General features: G+C 34.5%; 1 protein-coding gene and 2 long non-coding RNA genes across 7 annotated transcripts in view; 1 reads left to right on the forward strand and 2 right to left on the reverse strand.

Moving 5' to 3' along the window:
- LOC102656349 overlaps positions 1-23,249 on the forward strand; it is a 247,967-nt gene that overhangs the window by 101,342 nt on the left and 123,376 nt on the right. The window lies entirely within an intron of this gene.
- Positions 1,486-3,243, reverse strand: LOC107965725. Its single transcript, XR_003306278.1, has 3 exons — positions 3,065-3,243; positions 1,621-2,337; positions 1,486-1,527 (listed from the first exon to the last, which is right to left on the reverse strand). It is a non-coding gene; the product is annotated as an uncharacterized LOC107965725 (long non-coding RNA).
- On the reverse strand, positions 6,746-22,788 carry LOC102656112. 5 transcript variants are annotated; one of them, XR_001706016.2, is made up of 6 exons: positions 15,305-18,796; positions 12,764-12,871; positions 12,219-12,635; positions 11,524-12,109; positions 10,507-11,072; positions 6,746-7,799 (listed from the first exon to the last, which is right to left on the reverse strand). It is a non-coding gene; the product is annotated as an uncharacterized LOC102656112 (long non-coding RNA). The 5 variants fall into 5 exon arrangements; XR_003306274.1 differs by lacking the exons at positions 6,746-7,799; positions 10,507-11,072 and adding an exon at positions 11,256-11,443; XR_003306275.1 differs by lacking the exons at positions 6,746-7,799; positions 10,507-11,072 and adding an exon at positions 22,427-22,788 and having other exon boundaries at positions 11,677-12,109; positions 15,305-16,976.

Genomic DNA, 23,249 nt, shown 5'->3' on the forward strand with positions numbered 1-23,249 from the left:
CATTCCATCTCGGTATATAAATAGACGTTCGTCCGTTCCACATACTTGAGAGAGTACCGTTCTAAATCACACTCTTCCGCGTGACGCGGCTAACCTCGACTCGCGTGCCTCGTTATCGTAATTCACCCTCTTGCAACGAGCCCCCTATAAGAGAAAACGTTAACGGATCGGTCTGCGACTCTTTGAGAATGGATCGCGTGGAAAATGGAACGACTTATGTCGATGGGCAATAATGATTATGATTTCGAGCGTGCATTAAGAAATTAAAAAATTGTGCCCTTAATAGATTAGAAATTAAGGGGTGTACTTATGCAAAATCATAAGGCAAAATATATTTGCACATGTATTTACAGATGGACGTTATTTCACATATATTTAGTTTCCTTATCCTTAACAGTATGGCACATCAGCAAATGCTTAACAGAATTGAGACAATAGAAAATGATGTCAAATATGGTATATTGGAAGATTAATTGGATTTTAAACACATAATTAAAAATTACAATGGAAAGATAATATGCATATGTCTCAATAACAAAATTATTACAACTGCAATAACCTAGAAAAGATTGACAGGTGAAGAATTGGATAAAAACAATTTCTTGATAAAATAAACACTATTTTTATTTATTAAAAATGGATACTATATTTACAGGAGAAAATTATTACAACTATAACCTAGAAAAGATTGACAGGTTAAGAATTAGATAAAAACAATTTCTTGAATAAAATAAATTTTTATTTATTAAAAATGGATACTATACTTACAGAAGAAAATTATTACAACTGGTATAACCTAGAAAAGATTGATAGGTTAAGAATTGGATAAAAAAAATTTCTTGAATAAAATAAACACTATTTTTATTTATTAAAAATGAAGAAAATTATTACAACTGCAATAACCTAGAAAAGATTGACAGGTTAAGAATTGGATAAAAAAAAATTTCTTGAATAAAATAAATACTATTTTTATTTATTAAAAATGGATACTATACTTACAGGAGAAAATTATTACAACTGGTATAACCTAGAAAAGATTGACAGGCTAAGAATTGGATAAAAAAAATTTCTTGAATGAAATAAATACTATTTTTATTTATTAAAAATGGATACTATATTTACAGGAGAAAATTATTACAACTGCAATAATCTAGAAAAGATTGACAGGTTAAGAATTAGATAAAAACAATTTCTTGAATAAAATAAATACTATTTTTATTTATTAAAAATGGATACTATACTCACAGAAGAAAATTATTACAACTGCCTGCAATAACCTAGAAAAGATTGACAGGTTAAGAATTGGATAAAAACAATTTCTTGAATAAAATAAATGCTATTTTTATTTATTAAAAATGGATACTATACTTACAGAAGAAAATTATTACAACTGCAATAACCTAGAAAAGATTGACAGGTTAAGAATTGGATAAAAAAAATTTCTTGAATAAAATAAACACTATTTTTATTTATTAAAAATGGATACTATACTTACAGGAGAAAATTATTACAATTGCCTGCAATAACCTAGAAAAAATTGACAGGTTAAGAATTGAATAAAAAAAATTTCTTGAATAAAATAAACTATTTTTATCTATTAAAAATGGATACTATACTTACAGGAGAAGAACTGCAACTGTATCTTCTTTATAACCAATTTCAACATTATTGCATACTTCTATATTCTCAATATATAAGATAATTTGAAACATCCAAGCATCGATAAATCCTCAACAAAGTTCTAAACTTATCAGATTCGAGCTGGAAAAAAGAAAAAAAAAGGATCTTGCATCTAACCTTTTCCATCCTCCCTTCGATGGTACACTCCTCATCACCTCATTCCCTTCCTTCTCCCAGCTCCGCCATACGTTTCGCCAACTCTGGACCCATTCTCTCCATAAGGAATTCTTCTCCCATTTCTTCTTTTTTCCTTTTTAATTCCTTCTCCCCTCGAGAAAGAGAGTCGATAATCCTTTGGGCTCTGGCCCTCCCCCTCCCTTTTCTGGGTCCCACCAGCCGCCATATTGGACGGACAGGTACGCAATAACGCGTACTTTTTTATACCGTATCCCCTATTCCCTCTCGTTCGAGAAGTTGCCAGCTTATCGGATTCCTGGGCCAACATGCCGCCGGGATAAAATTCGTTATTTACTAATTCATTTATTTACTCCTGGGCCTGCACCGCCATACCGCCCACGTTCTTGCCAGAGTACCGGCCCCAAAGTGTCGTTTGTGTCTTGGCGATTGGAAATTGTGTGTTGGGTATATGCGAAAGTTCGTTTTCTTTTTTTGAAGATTGGTATGGGTTGGAGAAGAGTTTGATTTTAGAAACTGGCGCTGGAAGAAGTTGACCAGTTGGTTGGACCACTTGATTTGGTTCTTTGGGTGGAGTGATTAGAAGGGTATTTAATGAAGTCGAGTTTCTTTGGTACCTGTTTTGGGGATTATGGTAAAGAAAGAGGAGAAAACTGCTTTGTTGCTACATTTTGTACGTTTGGAAGATGTTTGTATGAATATTGATTGATTGAATTTTATAAAATTGTAGTTGAGAATAATTTGTAATAATTAAAGATGTAATTGATGTATTTTTGTATTATTAAGTTTTCTACAACTGCATAAATATTTGAAGAAAATTTTATTTAGAGATTTTAAATGCAAATTAAGAGAAAGTAATAGTTACAATGAAGAGGAAATCAATTACATCATATTTAATTTCAAATTGTTAGAAAAATTAACATAAATAATAATCATCATGCCATTGTAAAAAAGGAAAGGATTTCCTAAAGATGAGCTCATGCATGACTGTTATTTAATCGTAATTAAACAACTTTTTTCACAAATCTTTTAAAAAAAAAAAGAAAAAAAAAATTGAAGATACTTAAGCATTCCCATAAAACATATTAAATATCATTCTCTATCCAATTTGTCGATATAAATTTTTGCACAAATTGAAATCTCTTTTCTACGCTATTTAACAAAAATTTATGTCGAATATATTAATATAAATGTAATAGCAAAAATTTTAATATATAAATATTATAGCTGATAAATTGCTAATACTCACCAACTTAAGTGCTTGGAATATTTTATCTCTGTATGCGATTATTCGCACAACATTTATATTTTATTAAATCTTATTTTCGTCAAAAAGTCACATTAAATCTCGTCGAAATAATATTAAAATCAATCGATAACGTCGACATTGATTTAACTAATTAAAATGAAATTTAACGTATAGGCCACAAAGATGATAGAAGAAAAATCGAAGATCAATTCAGTGCTGCCATCTATCATTAAATAATTAAGCAAAATATGTAATAAAATAAATAAATATTCATAAAATCTGTGCTGTTATTTTAGAAACAGCTATAAATTATTATCCAATAAAATTAAACGCATATATGCTACTTTTCAAAATCAATTTTCATAATTAAAAATAAAGAATAACTAAATTTTATAAAAAATAGTCATTCTAATGAATAAAAATTTCTACAATTCTCTAAATTTTTCTACATTTTTGCATTTTCTTTTGCAAGATATAAAAAAGAAACGAAAAAATTTTCTTATTTACCTGATATTTTGCTTTTAGTTATTTGCTAGTTATTTTGCTTTTTATATCGTGCAGCAGTTATTAGCAATTGGTCGCTCGTTAGAGAAATGTGCAATCGAATTACAAATTCTTATCTGGTTAGAATTAAACTGCACTTTTATTAGTTTCTCTTTTTTCTTTTTTTTATTTTTTATTTTGATATATATTTTTTTCCGAATAGCTAGTGAACGCTCTCAATTACGAAAATATTGCTTTCAGAATTATATCAAATCGGCAGTTGTCGAACAGGTTTCAATATCACAAATAAAATTTTTTTTTTATTTTCCTTACTGCTACTTTACTTTATTTCATTGGCAAATATTCGAATGATTTTCACGAATAACCAGCTACTTCAAATACTCAGAAAAATGAAATATATTATGAAATTTATCAACACGTTATAGTACGTTTCATCTACAATTAATTCTTGCTCGTTTCGCATTCAAAGCGGTTTAAATTTGAATCATATTCGTGGAATACGAGAATAGTCGAAGCATACGTCTTCTTGATGTAATGCAAAAATAAAAAAAAAAGGGAAAAATAACGTAATCCCGAAGATATATCCGAAAGCGAGGCGTCTACGTTAATTTACTGGGACAATTCATTAAGATACGCGATCGGCTTTGTAAATAACCAGATTGTTAGTCTTTTTTTTACGATCCTGATCCGGCTTGTTGCACACGTTAAGTAGAATCGTGTACGATTATACATTCGGATAGAGCATGGTACAAATTCGTATTTTTCACACGTACCGACATTGTTTTCTTATCACGAATCCAGAGCAATTCGTAAGCGTGCAAAATTGCTTCGTGTCTATTCACCCCGATCTGTTTACACTGTTCTGTTAGCAATCCTTTAAACACAAATCGAGAAATAAGACAATTTTAAAGCTATGTTTACATTGAAAAAGTTACAGTGTCATGAACTGGGTGCCGAATGCTAGCGATTATCATCGATTATTGCCGATTACTACCGAATACTCCCGATTATTACCGAATATTTCCGATTATGATCGAATACTGTCGATTACGACCGAATGCTACCGATTACTACTAATCGAAAAATAAATTGCATTTAGTTAATAAAATTGCCACCGAATGATATCAATTATCATCGATTTTTATTAATAATTGTATTAATTAATTAAATTGATATTAATAAATTCTACATATCTCTTCTTTCTGTTTCCAGTAAAGTTAAATTATTTAAAATAATAGAATATTTGCGTCAAATTAAAACATTTATTTTAATTCATTAAGTTTTCAACAAATATTGGATTATTCTTTTTTTATCTTCATTATATCAAAGTCAATAAAATTGCTGCAATTCATTCAAGGTTGAATTTTAAGATATTGTAGTTCAACTGATCCAAATAATCCAACCTTGCGGGAAAGAGGAAAAATAGTAGCAAAAGATATCATAAAGAAAATACCACAGCATCCATGAGAAGGAAGTCACTCGTTGTTTCTAGGATACCTCCACTTTTTGAAGCATTATCTTCAACTAGAAATTTTCGTCCACGCTATACTCTGGACCATGCAATTTATTTTATATAGGACAAATTGACGAATGAAATATTCCACGATATTCCTCGCGTGCTCTATGTTAATAGACGTATGGCCTTCGTTTTTTTCTCTCTCTCTCTCTTTCAGAATCAAGAGAAAAAGAATTCTACTGAACTTTAAAATAATAAAAATTCGACTTCTATTTTTTTTAAAATTTAAATCTTAAATAAAGATCATTATTTACATATATAGAAGCACTATAAATATAAAATAGAGTATATTTTGCATTTTTATAGTTAAAATATATTGACCAAAATTACAAGATCAATATTAAAATCGAAAGAGTATATTGTTATCTTCTCGCAATTATTAATATGTATATCTCTTTAAAATCATAAAAAAGGAAGCGGAATTTTCATTTCCATTCTTTAAAGTGTCTATAATAATAATAATTCTTCAACCATTACGCGCATTATAATATAAATTATACATACATTAAACGCATACATTTGTAATAATGACGCGAATGTCTTCGACGAATAACGCAATTACGATAAGAGGAACGTTTTAGAGAAATGTTTATCTTCGATAATTTAGGAGTAATTTTTCATTGTCGAGTGTATCGTTAAATTCTTCGCGGTGTATGATTTATCACTGAATGCTTTTAAAGCCGATGGCGGACGAGTGCATAAACGATCGAATGCGTACGAGTTCGAGTGTCCTCAACATTATGGCCGAAGCTTCTCGATATCCATTTTTATTTAGTCCGACGGTTAAGCCTATTTAGCCTCGTCTCGAGAGTAGGGTGAACCCTCGAGAGGAGGGTGAATTTAGTTTGAGGAAAGTTCTCCTCCCGGAGCTTCCTGGTCTGTCTGTAAAGTTTCTTCATGCCTCTTTAATAGTTGTGACGAATTTTAAGGACTCGCGTGAATAATAATAAAAATATGATAAATGTAGACGGTTGATTTTAATACATTTTGCCTGACGTAATAAATATTTATATTCTTACATTATAAATTATTCTTAGAATTTATCTTACAATTAACTTATTACACAAGATCTTTATTTTTATTTGCTATCTCAGAATTTCATTACAAGAAATACTTCAAATTGTAATAATTAAAATTCAAATACTGGAAGTATAAGAATAGTTGATGTACAATTATTTGCACAAAATTCTGATAGAAAATCTTGGAGACTACAAATTATTCTTAGAATTTATAATTAACTTATTACACAAGATCTTTACTTTTATTTGGTATCTCAGAATTTCATTACAATAAATATTTCAAATTGTAATAATTAAAATTCAAATACTGGAAGTATAAGAATAGTTGATGTACAATTATTTGCACAAAATTCTGATAGAAAATCTTGGAGACTACAAATTAACTTATTACACAAGATCTTTACTTTTACTTGGTATCTCAGAATTTCATTACAATAAATATTTCAAATTGTAATAATTAAAATTCAAATACTGGAAGTATAAGAATAGTTGATGTACAATTATTTGCACAAAATTCTGATAGAAAATCTTGGAGACTACAAATTATTCTTAGAATTTATAATTAACTTATTACACAAGATCTTTACTTTTATTTGGTATCTCAGAATTTCATTACAATAAATATTTCAAATTGTAATAATTAAAATTCAAATACTGGAAGTATAAAAATAGTTGATGTACAATTATTTGCACAAAATTCTGATAGAAAATCTTGGAGACTACAAATTATTCTTAGAATTTATCTTGCAATTAACTTATTACACAAAATCTTTACTTTTACTTGGTATCTCAGAATTACAACAAATACTTCAAATTATAATAATTAAAATTCAAATACTGAAAGTATAAGAATAGTTAATGTACAATTATTTGCATAAAATTCTTAGAATTTACCTTGCAATTAACTTATTACACAAGATCTTTACTTTCACTTGGTATCTCAGAATTACAACAAATATTTCAAATTGTAATAATTAAAATTCAAATACTGGAAGTATAATTGAATAGTTGATGTACAATTATTTTCACAAAATTCTGATAGAAAATCTTGGAGATTACATTGGAAACAAGAAAAAGGAAAGTCAAAAATGATAATTGGAAACTTTTCAGAAGAACTTATTGAAATTCTATTGGCAATAAGGAAACCCAAGCAATATCTTTAAAAATTCTTCTCATACATCATACTTGACCGTGGCAATTTTATCAAAATTCCAATTAATTCGAGATTCCAAAGCAAAAATGGGAACCATTAACATTAAAATCGCGTATATAATCGAGGAAGATCGTAAAAAGGGAATCGAGAAGAGTTTAACGAAGATACTTGTTTGGTTTTCCTTTGAAACAGATAACAGACTGTTTATTAAAATGGAACACCGGTTATCTTTCGTGTTTCCTGCTGATCAGATAGCTGCAAATTACCGGTTTCGATCGTTTTCTTTTTCCTTTTTATCGCAAAAAGAATAATCGTTGCTGCAACAACCGGTGTACACACAACTTGCTGCTCCCTTCCCTTCTTTCTTCCTTCGCCATTTCGCATATAGTTAGCGCGTGTTAACTTCCCAAGTTGATTGTTCAACGAGTGTTCTGCGTTCTATTAACGATGGGTAATTGCCAATTATGGTAATTAGCAAATTGTAACGCGTGCTTCGCTCTCGAGGGTGATGGACGTGATGGCGGAACGACGGCGATTATGGACCTGTGTCGAAACGGACAAGACAACAACAGATTAACGCTTTTAAAAAATATTATAGGTAAACTTTTGAATTTTTAAAAAATATGTAATAATTATGCTATAATTAAAAGAGTATGTACTAATTATTTTATTTAATTGATTATATTATATTATTTAATAATCATGTATTATTTCATACATATATTTAATTACATGTAATTACATGTTGCAATACATCAATTGATAATATAACATAATGTATTAAATGATGTGGAATAATTAGTGAGCTGTTGATCAGCATTAAATATTCTGGATTGAATACTTTTTTTTTTTTTTTGCTTATGGAATATAAAAATATTGGAAATGAAATATATAATATTACAATTAGACAAATGTTTAGAAATAAGATACAAATTAAATGGAATAAATTTTCTGATGTAAAGTATCCTGCGTGAAGATTAAACAGGAGTGTTAAGTGAATAAAATGGAGGGGAAAAAAGTGAATTTGTTTTGGTCAGCCACGGAAGCAGCCACTTGTGAAGCAACAGCAGCAGCGGTAGCGGCATCTGTTCTTGAATCCAGGTCCTTGATTACCAAAGTAATGGAGATGAAGTGGAAAGAGATTTTTAAAGATGAAAGGAAGAATGTCGTTCGCCTGTATTTTATTGCGGCGAGATTGTTGGCTGGAAATGATTCATCGACGATATCGTCTACTTTGGTTTACGATGTATCTGAAAATGATCGTGTTAACGATATAACGAAGAGGCTCTTATCGGCCAAGTTATCTTAAAAACATGGATTCTCAATCTGTACTTCCAATCATCTTCTAAATTTTATCACGGTAAATTTATGAGAAATTCTATTCTCAACTCTTCTTCTTCTTTTTTTTTTTTTTTTATAAACTTATTTTAAAAATGAATATTTCATCATATTCTTTTACACGAGAGATTAGATTAAAATTATTATATTCCTCTTGCGAGGAATTAAACTCATACATGCACAAATTAATTATCCATTCCAGAAAAAAAAAAATATTGTCTATCGTCACTCACCATCCTCCTCGAATCAAAAAAAAAAAAAAAAACTTTCAATCAATTCAGTCATCCCCTTCCCAATACCATCCTCTCGATTCATTCCTCCAAATAAAACTTGAAACCCTGCCAAAAACTCTCGAGCCATCCAATAACCGACACCTTCCGCATCAAAAAGAATACCAATTTCTCTCCAACAATGCACGCATCGCCGCCTCTACTCCCCACTCTCTCTCCTCTCTATCTCTATCTCTCTCCAAGGCCATGTCTCTTCCGCGCGAAATTCTCCAAGCGTAATTTTCTCCGGCAGCTGGCCCCTTCGAAACGATCGTCTGTGCAGCAGTGGCCGCAATCGCTGGGAAGAGGCGCGATTACGCGAATCGAGATCCTTTGGAGGTGGCCAGAGAGTGGCGGAGGGGAGGGGGAAGAGCGAGCGAGCGAGCGAGCGAGAGAGAGAGAGAGAGAGAGAGAGAGGGGGGGGGGGGCGAAGGCAACGGCCGCGTATCGATCTGACGCGTGATGCTGGCGAGCAGAGGGGTGAAGGACCACCGCCGAGCTCCACCGCCGCTGCTCTGGGTATCGTCACCACGGAGATGCGGAGAGTCGGTGATGGTGGTTGGCAGAGGTGTGTGTTGATTGGGGGGTTGGCTCGAGTGTGTTGGAGCGAGATTGTTCGGGTCCCAGACGCTCCAGAGAGTGGACCTGGCTAGGAGGAGAATATATGGCGTTGGGGGAAACGTCGATGGTGCGGGGAGGAGGGGAAACGCGAGAGTAGAAACGGGAGGGGAGGGGTGTGTACAGGGTGTTTCCAGCAAGTTGGAGAAATTTTTAGAAAATGTGTAGAAGAGCAATTGTTAAAGTTAATCTAGTATGGAATTTTTCTTTTCTTTTTTACTTTTTTAAGGTAGATAAAAATATGGTTACTTTTATCTGGAGAGAATGGGAAATTTCTGGGAGTTACGTTTTGTAAAACACTCTGTATTATCATCTATAGATATTCAGTTCAGTATAGATTTTCACTTTGTTGAAAGAAATGGAAAATATTATTGGAAAGATATATGTAGCTACATATAAAATATAGATATAGTTAAAGGAATTGCAAAAGATATATAAATCAATTTTAAGTAATCTATTAAAAGGTTATGGAATGGAATGGAATTCAGAGATACTCTTATAAAATATTTAGGAAGATACATATTGAGAAAATTTGTTGCTGGATTTGTTGTTAATGGACAACATGAACAAAATATTTGAGAATTTAAATAAAAATGTAGCAATATAAGTAACAAATTTTTAATTCAAATATAATATAAGTTAACAATTACTCCATTCAACAAAAATCTAAATTTTTCTAATCCTGTCTTACCAAGTTCAAAAATACTAACGGAGGATAACATGTACACATGTGTTCCTCCCTCACTATCAGAGAGAACTCTTGGCAAGGATTCGAATCGACCTCGGGCTCGCTAGCCAGAGCATCAGAGAGAGAGAGAACCTACCCCTGGTCGTCTGGAGGGTGGAAGAAAAGAGACGAACCTATAGAGGAGGAGAGATTGGGGTGAGGGGGCGTGTCATTGCAGTTCTGGCACAGCTGTGTCTGCAGCTTCCCAAACCAAGGCGTAGAAAGCTTTCTCTTTCTCTCTCTCTCTCTCTTTTCTCTTTTCCTACCTTCTCTCCCCTCATTTCTTTTCTTTTCTTACTTTTAAAATAGAACAGCTTTCTTTTCTCTTCTTTCCATTCAAAAAAGTCATCTTCTTTCTTTCCAGTCTTCTTTCAATATTATCTTTCTCCTTTCTCTTTCCATCTTTTTCTACTCTGCTTTCAAAATAGTTAGATTTCTTCTCTCTTTTCCTCTCACGGATAATATTCTCCAGCTTCGTCTTTGCTCTCCGACACGTAGAACTTTACCATTTCACCCGTCTGGCAAGATAATCTACTCCTCTCTCTCTTGACTCCACCTACATCTTCGAAGGAGAATCAAGATTCGCTCTTCTCGATTCTCTCGTTTACTTTTCCATGTATCGTTCTCCTTCGTCAAACAGTTTACTCTTAACGATTTTTTTTCCCCTTTTTGCAAAGCATCGATGCAGGTAAGGCGGAAAAATAGTAACTCTTTGGATCCCTGAGAAGAAAATTAAGCGAGTCAGTGGGAATGCCAACTTTCTCAGGAATAATGCTTCTATTTTAATGCTTTTCTCTTGTCGGTGAAATTGACTTCTTTTTTTTCTTTCCACAATCTGGATTAAATGTTAGAAATTTTCTGCACCTGAAAAAAAAGTATGTTAAGAAAAGATGAATAAAAAGACATATTGTAGCTACAATACAATATGTCTGAATATTATATAAATTTATAAATTCCTAAAAATCCAAATATTATTACAATTAATAAATTTCTTTTTTGAAAATAAATTTCCTGAATTATTTTTTAGACATATTACTATATTTATCATTCACAAATATAAGAAAAATATCAAGCTCTTCTATCTATTTCATCTAAAAATATTCAACTATGGAATATATCTCCCATTTCCATTTTGGAAACAAGTGACCCATATAATGTAGAACAATCCAAGTTTCACACAATATATATATATATATCTTCTTGTATTACATTTTCAACTAAACATATTCCCATAACTAAAATTTCAAATTTATTAGTTCCACTTATTATACTCGTATAATAAACGAAACAGAATGTTTTCAAACACGACACGTACCACCATATTCCTGGAATAATAAATTTCGTATCACATTTTCCAAGAAACGTACGTATCATCTTTTCAATAACAACAATGATCACGAAACCATGGAATTCTTTCTTCATCGAGCAGGAAGAATGCATGGAAACAATAGCCGGAAAAAATAAAAAATTTTTTTTTATTCGGAGATATTATTCCACGAAGTGAAACACACGTGAGCGTGGATACAGGTGCAACGTGCAAATCGTTGTTGGACTCCAATCCAGGGGACGTTGGTGGGGAAATTAGAATGAACGAGGCCATCCAGGAGGTTGGAAATTAACCGCGGTCTCCGCCGCCATCTGCATAAAGATGGGGAGGGGGAGAAAGAAAGTGGGAAGGAGAAGGCGATGAGGTCCATCGGGGTGGACTAGGAATGGGTCATTAAAGGGAGTCGCGTTTATCAGCATCGTATGCACGCGCTGCTCGTAAATTGTAGTTCTAGACGATTTTGAAGTGGTGGTCGAATCACAGTTGGTTAACGAAGTTTGCCTCGCTTGGCAAAGATGGAGGATTTGCACGGATTTGTGATGTCGTTGCTTGACCCTTTGAACGAAGTTGAAACCTATTTGAAACAGAGGAGAACGTTAGTTAAAACCTCTATGGTACATTCAATGTGACATCTCTCAACTGTGATTTTCATAGGCATCAGTAAATTACATGGATGTACTCACGTGTTGATTGGCCTCTTCAACGAGGATGAAGTCGAGTTTGAATTGGAAGATAACATTGATAAACTTTTATGCATGCGTTTTCTAAAGTGGGCATTGTTAGCCAGAGTATGTTACAATTTTCATAAATGTAAATTATGGGAATACACATATATGTTTGATCCTGTTGATTGGTCTCTTGAAGTTGAGGTTCGTTTGAAGTGAAAGAAAACGTTGATTAACTTCAATATTTCCTCAAAGTGATACTGTTAGTTACAGTATCATGCTGTGTTGACATCTTTATAGATTTATAAGCGTGTTTGATGTTGTTGGTGACTGTTTGAAGATAGTTAACATCATTTCCAAAGTAACCTTTCTTACAGTATTACACTGTATATTACAAATTTAAATTGTACACGTTTGATTTGTTGTTGGTTGATCCTTTGAATGAAAAAAAAGAAAGAAATAAATAAATAAATATTGAAAAAATTTTACAAAATGCTTTAAGATCTTCCAAACTAATATTTCATCATTACATGTGTAAATCATTGTTTGAAAACAAAACTTACCACAGTTATCACAGAGTACAAAAAATGGGTAAACTATGAGTAATATAATCACCACACTCTTCTCAACATTTTTGTCCAACAACCGATTTCAGTCACTTCCAACCGAGGCTGCAATGAAAATTATGAGAAACAGTAATGCCATGCGGTGGCGAGATATTTTTACGATATTATCAAGCGCAACGACGATTCGAATAATTAAACGCCACCGGCATGTAATAACTAACGTGCCGCAACGAGGACCCTTCCTGCCGCTAATAAACTTCGGTGCATAAAGAGGCTACTTATTCGAGCCACCGGAAATTGTTCGAACACCGACCGGCACGATTTTCGTTATGGCGAAGGAATACCTGACGAAATCCGAGGTGGCTCGTCGTAAAAGCGAGTAGAGGCCGAAGAAGTATGAAATTGCTTATATTTTATAAAAGTCGAAGTGGTTCGACGTGGTGTATACTGTATACAATATTTCTCTCTGAAGAGTTGTATTGGAGGAGAGAGGTGGAAAAAGGAAGGGAAAAAAGAGTCTCAGGTGACACACGGTGGAGGCAACGGTGGGAAAGGAGGGTTGATACGAAATGGAGGGAATGCGTTTTCTCGTGAATAAACAACGTAATAGTTGGTTCGAGAGGTAGCGTGTTCAAGGAACGGTGAGCCGTGTGCATATATGGTACCATACCGTGGACATCCAAAGTTTGAAGTTAATATTACACGGGATGAGGTGATTTGGGAAGTTGTACTGGAAATATTGTTACCGAAAATTTTCTTAAACTTGACTGATGAAATTGAAATTTATGTATGTAGATATCCAATCTCTCTGAAATGAAAATTATACATAGGAAATTATACTTGTTGAAAGAAAAAGCTAATGCTTGTATATGTATTTACATTATGTACCACACATATATAATAAAGTTAAAATATATATAGATATTATATGGAAACTGAGAAATATTATGATAAAAAATAAAATTTTAGACCTGCAATTACATATAAATTTCAACTTGTTAAATTACTGATTTTATATAATTGTATTCATTATAGTCATTAAAGAACAAAGTTAAGTAAAATATTTAACAAAACAATCAAGAGTTAAAATAATTAAAATTATTACACTTCAAAATTGAGAAAAGTTAAAGAATTGTTAGAAAAAAATATAAAGAAATTAAGTTGATATTTTATATAATAATAATTGTATAATATTATTTAAAACATTAACTTAAATAAATTTCTTCTATCTTCTTATCTTTTACTTGATTTTTCTCAATTTTAAAATAAACACAATAATTCTTAACTTAAATACAATAATTATTAATCGACAAGTAATAGAAAATTCAACATACCATTAAAAACAAATAAAAAAATAATAAATTATTGTATCCTCATCTTGGAAGATACTTTTGTTCTACTAGTCATCAATCGGCCATATACACAGTATAAAACAAGTCGAACCGTCGCCTCCGAGTCGAAAATGCCGCCGCGTAATTCGATCGAGGCAGGAAACAAAGAGAGGCATTCTTTTATGGATGGAATAGTGCCACTTCCGATGAATTTATGGCGGTTAGGGCGAGCACGATAAGATTCTCGGAGTGTAATCAAAGTTTCCGCGGTGATTCGAAACGCGGAGGCGTCCGCAGGACCATGCCATGATGCTTATTAGATTCACGGGGCTATTTTCAGCCGTTACGCGGCCGGCCAGATGTTTTACGCTCACGAGGATCGTGACGAGATTGTAGAGAAGGCGAGTGAGAATTTAAAAGAAGATTGAACGAGAAGAAAGAGAAAAAAATTAGAGTAAACGGTCTAATCTTGTTGATTTCATGAATGGCATCGCCATTTCGTGTATAGAACTTCAATTCTTTCGAGGTTAATCGAATTGTTATGCTGCAAAATAATTTTTATGTGGATTTTAGAATTTTTATGATATTTTTAACGGATATTAAATGAAAAATTTACCTACCTAGAGATTTGAGATTATTAATATCATTTTTAATTCATTTTTATTATATTTCACATTATTATAACGTTATTTTCGTTGCTAGAAGAAAAAATTCGAAAAGAATTAACGATAAAATTTACGTAAAATGAATTTTTCTTAATATCTTGGTATAATAATATAAATATAATTAAAATTTTTACAACTGTTTTGAATAAATAGATGTATCAATTTATACCTGCTAATATAACCTCAATTTACGCTAAACATATCTAACATCTCCTCACTATCCTTCCAATATACCATAATTGATAGAAACAAAAGTCACGATACCAATATCAATCTCACACGACAATCCACCCTTTTTTAATCAACATCCAACCCCCAAAATCCTTAATAAACAAAATCTATCCCTCGATAGACTGTTTTCAATCGAAACAATAGGCACACATCACTCCCAGGAGAAATAAGAAAGTATCAAATACGAAAGAAGCGCCACCTATCCATTTGTCTCCTGTATTAGAGAAGAGAATGGGCAAACACTCTATACAAAGTTATATTAGCCTGGACGAATCAGGATGTAATATCCACGCAAAGAAACGTAACATTACCTTCTAAACAATCAGCTCGGTCTATTTGGCTGGATGTGTTTCTCCTCCGATCGTCACGTATCACTCGTTTTTCTCGAAATAACAAGATATAGCATTGGTGGTTCCGAACCTTTCCAATTCGTCGGATATCTGGTCCTAAGATCATCTTCTGAATTAATCCGTTACATTTAGATGATGAATCCCATTTTCTCGTTTTCACTCGTTGTATCATGACCTTTTGCAAGATGAACATTTTTCGACCACTTTGTAGAAACCAAGTGTAAAACCACTTAACTATAATAACTTTTCTGATTATATCTTTTTGAAATGTTATTTTAAACATGTAAACAGAAAGATAAAAATAATTTTTTAATCCACTTTTTTAAGGTTACTGAAAATTTTCACTATAATTCAACTTAACAAATCATATTCTCTGTATATACATTTTTAATTATATGAATTTGCAAAGATTATTCTTCACAACACAGACACAAATCGAATTCACAAGAATTCACAAGAATCGCCTATCTTCTATACGCTATATATTTCCAATGTACCATATTTGACGCCATTGCAGCGTAAACCTCGTACCACCCCCGCAATCCAATACAGAAGAGTTGGCGGCGTGGAACGAGTTTGAAACGGGTCACCACAGTGAAATTGGCTCGATATCGTAGAGTGGTGGCACGATAACGCGAGCATAATTGCATTGCACGCGAGTTCAGCCGCGGACGAGCATAATCCACCTACCATTTCCACCCCCGCAATCGGCGCGATGGGAGATCCGGCGAAATCACAGAGGGTGGAGGCGGGGGTGGCGTATGAATGGCCGTCCTCCGTGACTCGCGCATAATCTATGTGTATTCTACTATCTCTGTGTTGGGAAACGAGTTTTCATAGTTGTGCGAGGCCAAAGCGACAGACAGACTGTACGTGTTCCTTCTTCTTCTCTTCTTCTATAATTGCAACCAACCAACCCTCTCTTGTTTCTCTTTTGTTCTCCTTCTCTTCTACTTCTCTTTCGTTTTTATCTTCTTCTTTCTCTCGCAACAAGTCTTTGTATCTCGTTATTTACTCGTATTCTTGCCGTTTTTACTTTTTCCTTCTCTTTATAATAAATCTTTCTCACCTCTCTCTTCTATTTTGTTTCTGTTCTTCTGTTTTGTTTCGCCGCGCTCTTCTCCCCTCTCTTTCTCTCTTTCTCGCTTTTTTTCTTACTCTCTTCTGTATCCTTCTCTTTTTCTCTTCTTCTTATTTCTCTCTTATTTCTTCCATCAAATTCCACTCTTTCTCTCATCCCACCGCGTTCTTTCTCTCCTCCTCTATTTGCAACGAGTCCCTCTCGCACCTCGCCTCTCTCACCTCGTCCTCCTCACGTCTCAACCGAACCACTACACGCCTGCACCGCCGTTCAGTTTCCACGTCCCACAGACAATCCAATTTATACGTCGGATTATTCGAGGGGTGGCTTCGAACCCCACCCCACCCCAAACCAGGTCCACGTTCCAACCACCATCATCCCTGCTGTCCTCATCCCTTCCATCTATGAATCGCGGAATGCTACGAGAGAAGAGATATACTTTCTCTCTCTTTCTTTATATGAAAGACTTAAACATGGCCGATTTCCAGCTTCGACTTTTACCGCCAGCTGGTGCCCTCCAGAGAAACTGTCGCAGATCTTTGAAGAGGATCTCTGAAAAGAAGGAAGAGATGAGGAAGAGTGGGATCGAGAAATCATTGATATTTTTTTTTTATTTCTCAAATATTCTTTGCCTGGAAAATATTAATCGATCGAGAAATATAAAAAATAAATTTCAAAAAAAAAGAGGATAGTGAAATATTCGGCTCGATGCAATTTTTTAATCTTTTAATCTTTCCTAATATGGTTATTAAAGTGTATTACTTTTTTTTTTTTTAACAACTTAATCAAACTTTCCTCCCATGGAATACAAATTGACCACTTGCCACCGATATTTAACGCGTCCAATCTCCCCCAAAAAAAACTTTTTCCCCGGAAATTTTAATATTTCACTCGAACTCTCGATCACGTTAAAACGAGTGGACGTTCCAAACTTTCCAAACTTTCCACCAGAGATCGTTTCCCATCCACTTCCACTCCGCCCCTCCTCCGCGACAACCACTTTGCACTCAGGATCGCGCAACACCGTATTTCCGCGATTTTGTCCAGATTCGTCGCCGATTCGAATAAATTATTTATTACGACGATACGTGGACGGCGGCGGAGTAATACCCCCTTATCGGCCATTATCCTATAAAACGTGCATGTTTATAGACTACCGCCGACATTATGACACGTCTCCCCTGCGCCCTTACTTCCTCCTCCTCCTCCTTCACCGTCGCGTTCACGCCTCGATCCTCGCAACATTTTTATCGTTCACTCTCGAGCACGCATTTTTTCCATTTCTAAATCCGTTATTTTTTTCTCTGTAAACGAAACTAGAATTTTGTAATAATCGTGCGATGCGGCAAGATAATTAGAAGAGACGAAAGGAGGAATTTTATTTTACACGGATCGTGGAGAGAGTTCGGATGTAAATTGTAAATAAAACCACTTCTCGACTAGCCCATACGCGGCCATATTCCCATAATATGTAAATCGAATGCCGATCGATAGATGTCGGGGTTGTCGACTTCTGTTCTACCGTTCGAGCAAACATGGAGAATGTTTGGAAACGAAAAAGTCGTGCAACTTATGTCCACGATACATCCATCGAGGTTGCATAAATAAGAGGTTGCTACAGGGATAAAATCCTGAGAGAGAGAGAGAGAAAAAGGGATCGATTCTCGATTAACGGCTTGGGGCCGAGTCAAATTTACGATGCTTCTTCTTCTTGTTTTGCTTGTCGAGAGGAATGGGGAATTTTTTTTTACAGAGGTGTTACCACTTTTTTCCGCATTTCTTGCGTTACCTGAGAGATGCTGCTCAGCTGTGACGGGATGAAGCTGCGTGTTACGGGGATTATTGATCGTGGCTTCGTGGCCGCGTTTGCGGTAACACAAGAAACGGTCGTCCTGATAGTTTCTCGTGGAATAAATATGGATCGAAATACCGAGCTCGTATTTTATACAAGCAGTTTTTATTTATACTCGAGGAGCGATTTTCTTATTTTCAAAATAATATATCTTTCGATGGAATTAACGATGTGACGATCGAAGGGAAAAATATATTTGCGATAAAGGAAATTTTTTTTATCCAAAAATTACACCAAAAATTTTTTAAATATCTTTCCTATCCCTTGAAACGAAGAAATGAAATTCGAGTGAATGAAAGAGATTGAGGAGGGGGAAGAGGATTCGTCGAAGGAACGCAGTGGAATATTTTAAAACCGCGATTTACGCGTTCGAACGACGAACAATGGCCGATAAATCCTCGATAGCGCTACTCGTTCTCGTTTATCTAGAATCCATTTTTCTTGGACGGATGGAAAGATTAAATTATCTTCGACTACTTATCGTTAATTTAAATTTGAACTTATTTGGATTGATATTAAATAATCGTTGAAATAATTGGTTTCAAAATAAATTTTAAACAGATAGATAAATATTAGATTGTAATTTTATGTATTTCACGCTCTGAATGAAATCTTGAACGAAAATATAACGTTTCGTTTCCCGTGCATGCTGTTATATTATATTTATTTTAGCAATTATATCGATAAAAGTGAAATTACGACGCTATCCTACGTATTTTCGAATAATCATCACGAATACGAATTAATTAATTACGCCTTATCCAAATTCTAATTCGAGATATTTTTAAATTTATCCTATCGAGAATCTGCATAAAAGCAATTCTCACATTCATAGATGAGAAGAGATGATGGAGAAAAAAATTGTCTCGAAAGAGCAGTCAAATCGTCCGCCGGAAAGGAAATATTCCAAGACGCATCCCAAAGCATCGAGCATCGAGAAAGAAATTACTGTCTATGATGTCGCTTACCAGTGTCGTTCACAACAATGCTTAATATCGAGTTTTATTAGCGAGCCTAATGGCTACCGTGAGCAGCTCGTGACATTTTCCGTGGAGGGAAAGACGGAAGGAAGGAAGGAAGGAAGGAAGCAAGATAAAGCACGCGGTTCGATAATCGGCCAGTTTCGAGTTCATTATCGTTATTGATCGTCGTTGTTGGCCGGGGATGATTTATACCGAGTTAATTAATTCCATGCACCGAGAAATGTTCGCACTCTCGTCACGAACTTTCGTTTGCACGGTGGGCATAAATAATATTTGCGCGCACGAATCTAAATATTCGTGTAAATAAAGTTTACGCGCTGTTAAATATGATAATCTTTACGTAATGATTATTTTGATCAGGTTTGCAGAATATTTATAAATAATTCCCTCTTTCGTTCCTTTCTTAGTTGGAAAAGATTCCAAAATTTTCAAAATTTAAATTAAAATCTCGTGCTTTCTCGTATATCACGACTTCGAACGAAATTCAAGGAAATTCACAAAGTTGTATCTCAATTTTGGAGGATATATTAGGAGATACCTATATATAGCATTCGATTCCAATAAAAATTCGAATAATACGAACCTTTTAGAGAAACGGTAGTTTCGAAACGAAAAAAAGAAACTCGTTTAGAGAAGCAAAATCCAATGATTGAATTCTGATAAAAATTCGTTAATAAAATTATTAGCTTCCCTAGGAAAGAAAAAAAAAAAAAAGAAAAAAATATCTCGCGATACCTGTGCACGAGAAGTTAACAGGCATAGCGCGCACCGAAAATGGCAGCTGTCTCAATGGCGGCGTAGCAGAACTGAGGCGGAACGTGAGTCGCCGAGAGAAGCGATGTTTCGAAACATCGCCGCCTCGTACGAGAACGCGTGTAAATAATACACGCACGGATATACGAATTTAAGCGTTGACACGAATTCCCCCTCCCCCCCTCTGCCCCCACTCCCCGTCGTCGATTGTTTGGTGAAAGATTCGCTAACGATTACGTGTTACGTTTTGTAACGAGATGTTCGTGATGGACGGGAAGCGTGTTAAGCGAGGAAAACATTTGTTATATCGCGTACGAGCCGTTTGTAATTCCCTGACCTCGGGTTTTGGAAACGGGATGAGAATTGATGAGTTTGCGCGTAGGTGAAATAGGAAATTTCGTGGGAAGAGCGATGAAAACTTGATCGTTCCGATCCGTTATTTGTATAATTAAGCTGTTAAAATGGTAATACGCTTATTAAATTATTACGTTATTTAATACGCGAATAATATTCATGAAAACGATCATCTTTTCATAATAGTTGTACGTATCGAACGAATCATGCTCCCTATTTCTTTTCACTTTGTTAAAATTCAACGAAGCATTGAAAATCGTTAGAATTAACCAATTACCGAAATAAAAATAAAATTACGATTCTTCCCTCTTAAATTTACCCATTAAATTTCCCTCGCATCGTAATATACGTAAGGTGTGCGCGTAAACAAGGATAACGACTCTGTTATAAATCCTCTCTTCTCTAATTTCATCCGAAAAAACAACTTCTACTACCATTCCTCCTCCTCTCCTCTTCCTCCTCCTCCTCCCGAATCGCGATTTAAACTCTCCTATTTAATCCTCGACCGTAAATGTTTTCGCCTCTCTTATTCGGGGATCAATACTAAACTCGAGATATCCCTGGAAAAGGGATCCGGTCGGACAAGCGCGATTAAAGCTCTTGCACACGCACGCACACACATATACACACACACATTTTCCCCCCTTCCCCCTTCACTTCTCTCAATGTGTACAAGCAACGGTAAAGGCGGTTTAATTACGAGGCGAGGTAACGGCCTCGTTTTCGCGCGATCGAGAAACCCGGTTACGGGTTTATATAATAATGTGAAGCGGTAATTTAACACTGGTGGTCAGATCGGCCGTCCACAGATGGCAGCGGTGGTCAGGTTAGGGGACACGATGCGATACGGGAGACGGGTCGAATGAATTACGATTCGGGGGGAGAGGAGGAAGAGGATGAAGCGCATTGTCCAATTTGTTTTTAATAATATTTTTAATAATACTCGTGGAGTTGTTTTCATCGTGGAGAGGGATCGTTATTTTCGTTGGCTCCTGTTTTTCCGGTACGTTCGAATTCCCGTGGATTTTATGGGATTAATTACGTCGTGCATTGTGGAAAATAATAATGCGAGGTGGCCGATAGTTGTTGGAAGGGAAATAAATTAAATGGAAAAATATAAGGTATAAATTTGCATGTTTTTTATCGGGATTGATTTATTATTTTGAAATTATTTTAAAAATTTAATATTGTTGAAAATAAGAGAGTTCAATTTAGAAATTGAATGTTGAATTTATCGATATCTAGTTCTTTTTAGAAATAAATAAATAATTTAGATATAAAGTAATCAATAAATTAAATTTAAGATATTATAAATATTTCGTATTAAAAATTTATGAGACGAACCTTGTAAATTTTGAGTAGAAATTTAATTTTAATAATTTAAACGTCATAAATAAAGATAAATGTTGTAAAAGAGTTAATAAATAATTTAAAGCAACTTAGCAATTGTTCCACAGTCTCGAGTAGAATCGTTAATAAATAATAAATAAAAAGATTTGAGGGAATCGATTATCGATTTGCATTATACATAAAACAACTTTTATCTTTAAGATATCTTTCGATTGGATCACCGTCGGACGAATAACGATTCATTGGATTCTGCGGAGATTTCGTTCTCCTCTATTTCTAGATTGATTTGCTCGAATGGAAGTTCGAGGCACGTGCCGACGGTTCGCTCGAGCTTTCATAGAACTGAGCGACACGATTTTTGAAAATTTATATATTCGAATATATTATAACAAGAAGATCGAGAGATGGAATTTTATATCATACCATTATCCACATTAATTATCTTTTCTTGACACTTCTTGGAGAGCAAATAAATTGAATAAAAATATTTCCATCTGAGATAACCTATTATTATTAAATATCGACACTTTCACAAATTTTTCGCACACATCGTTTTATCCAATATACAAATATTTTCAAATACCTCGTTCTTGAAGTCACTCACACAATCATCAACCACAACACTTATTATTATCAACCATCAATTCATCTTAATATTCGCGATTCGAGACGAATCGCAGCAAAAGCACGAATGCGCTTTCGAAACTAACCTATAAATACATAACCGTTCATAACCGTGTGGCGTTTTATCGACGTTTGAACAAATCTGGAGGGAGAATCGGCGTGTTTTCGCCTATTTTAACGAACAAATCGAATCGAGCACGGATTTCGTTTTCGTTGGGTGACGAGTTAAAGGAAAACGCGTTAAAGCTCGCGTCCAACCGAAGATTCACGATGAACTGAAACCGAAAGAGAGCAGGCTGCGGCTGAGAGGATCCGCGAGGGAAAGTAAAAAATTGACATTTCCTCTACGAAGAGAAGAGGAGAGGATCCCTGGGCGGGCGGCGAGAGGCAAGGATGGAATGGAAAGGGTTCCTTGGAAAAAAAGGAAAACCCTTTCTTTCTTTTTTCTTCTTTACCGTCCCCCCGTCTCCCCCCTCCCCCCGGTAAATAAGCAGCCCCGCTTTCTCCTCCCAACCCTTTTTTTAACCCCATCTCTCGCTTTACTTTACTTTCACTTCTCCCTTGCTGTGAGGACACTTTTTTCCGCCGAATAACTCGTCGATTCAACTCTTTTGTTGGGAAGAGGTAAAAATCGTGGAAACCAATGCGAGATGGTCCCCGAAAGGGAGAAGAGAAAGCGTTGATTACCCGCGAAACCTTTCGAAATTTCTCCAAACTTTTTCGACTTGTGCGGAAAACAACGGTAGTAGAAATTTTTTCAAAATTTTTCCAAAAGATTTTTTCTTTTTTTTTTTTTTTTTTGAAAATTTGTCGTTCGATCGACGAAACTCGTTTTGTCGAGATTAAATCGAGCTTCGAACAAAAGTGACGAAGATACGGAAAAAGGATCGAGGATAAAAATGATTGTTC

This window comes from Apis mellifera, linkage group LG16 (assembly GCF_003254395.2).
Source record: "Apis mellifera strain DH4 linkage group LG16, Amel_HAv3.1, whole genome shotgun sequence".
In the NCBI taxonomy this organism is placed as follows: Eukaryota; Metazoa; Arthropoda; class Insecta; order Hymenoptera; family Apidae; genus Apis; species Apis mellifera.